The sequence below is a fragment of the Lycorma delicatula genome, chromosome 7, assembly GCF_047948215.1.
Source record: "Lycorma delicatula isolate Av1 chromosome 7, ASM4794821v1, whole genome shotgun sequence".
Taxonomy (NCBI): domain Eukaryota; kingdom Metazoa; phylum Arthropoda; class Insecta; order Hemiptera; family Fulgoridae; genus Lycorma; species Lycorma delicatula.
The window spans coordinates 80,433,642-80,435,297 of NC_134461.1; positions in this window are offsets into that span (position 1 = coordinate 80,433,642).

Here is a 1,656-nt window from a genome sequence, read left to right on the forward strand (position 1 = left end):
CTGAGTACCTTTTTAAGTCTTTAAAAAAATATGTATATATTTTATATGCTGTGAAATCTTCAGCATAGTTTTATAAAAAAAAATTTCTACTGACATTACTTCCCAATTTTTTAAAAGTGTATTAAAGATAGTTAACACCAGTTTTTTTTTTTTCAATTTTTTTTGCAATCTTTGATTTAATTGTGATTTTGTTACCAATGAAAAACCTACTTATAACAGAATCACAGGAACTGCTTACAGCTAATTAAACATATTTTATCAGCCTTAAATATATGGTTGAATTTTTTATCTTTTCATTAGAGAACCCATAAATATTATAGTTCTCTGTTTTAAAATGTGGAATTCAAGTTACCTAAAAAATGTTCTTGGTTTTGTAATTATTTATAAATTATCTTCAAAAAAATATCAGACCATGTTTTGTTATCTTTGTTACAGATGATGCTATGAAAATCAACTTATGCTAGAAAACAATCAGTTTAGAAAATCATATGTTAGAAATTTTAAAATAATTCAGTGGACAGATTGTAACCATTTAATTTTAACATAGATAAAACAATTACGTTGTTCTTTTCAAATATTCATAACTGATAATTTTATGGGTAATATAGTGATTAAAAATAATAGTAGTATTTCTATGTCCTTGGAATAAATTTTGAGTGTGTTTGAAGATACATTTTTTATGGCAAGATCAAATTGATTTTATTTACAAGGTTAAACGATATTGCTTTACTTTGAAGCATCTTAATCAAATTAAGTTTACTGTTGTATTGTCTCTTGTATATATTGCTAACAAAAATTTATACTTTTAAAATTGTGTAAGTACTTTAGCTAAAATATAATACAACTTGGGGTTACTTAAGACTCGGAATAAGATTTGATAATTAAAATTGGGCATCAGATCTTTGGTACCAATGAACTGAATGTTCTGATTTTTGTAAATTAAAAATTTTTTTAAATTTCCATACATTTTTATTTACAAGTGTATCTTTACTTAAAAGTACTTATTCCTAAAAACAAAAAAAAAAAAAAACAATATTCTTGTATATCAAACTAAACAGAATATTTTAATTAGACATATAGTGACCTGGAAGGATAGACCTTATTATCCTGATTAAACCATATGACTAATTAAAATGGTTTTCATAAATAAAAAAATTTACTTTGTTATTGAATTTGAAATCAATTATAAGACAAAAAAAAAACTTGTTTACTGATCATGTGGCAGATGATGAAATCTTTGTTACAGTAATCGAAGAAAGGAAACGTAATATTAAAAATTCACAAAGGTCGAATAGGCGTTAATATTGAATGGACAACGTCATTCTTTATAAGGGATCTTAGTAAGGTAAGGTTAAAACATTTTTACTAATTTAGTTCGTACATATCTGGATGATTCATATTTCACTGTAACGATTGTGCCACACAGTTACTGGAATACCGTGTGTGTGTGTGTGTTCGAGACGGCGCCTTCGCGTTGACGCATTAGGGCAACAGCAGTACAAGCTTGCAATTCCTTTTCTTTTAAAGAATAAAAAACTAATTAACTATATTTAGTATTAGGTAATCTGGTATCGCAAAGACAATGTTGGCAAACATGAATTTGTTTACAACCAATAGGAAATAATAGATGTTGGAGGGGGGTTACCCATGAGTCAA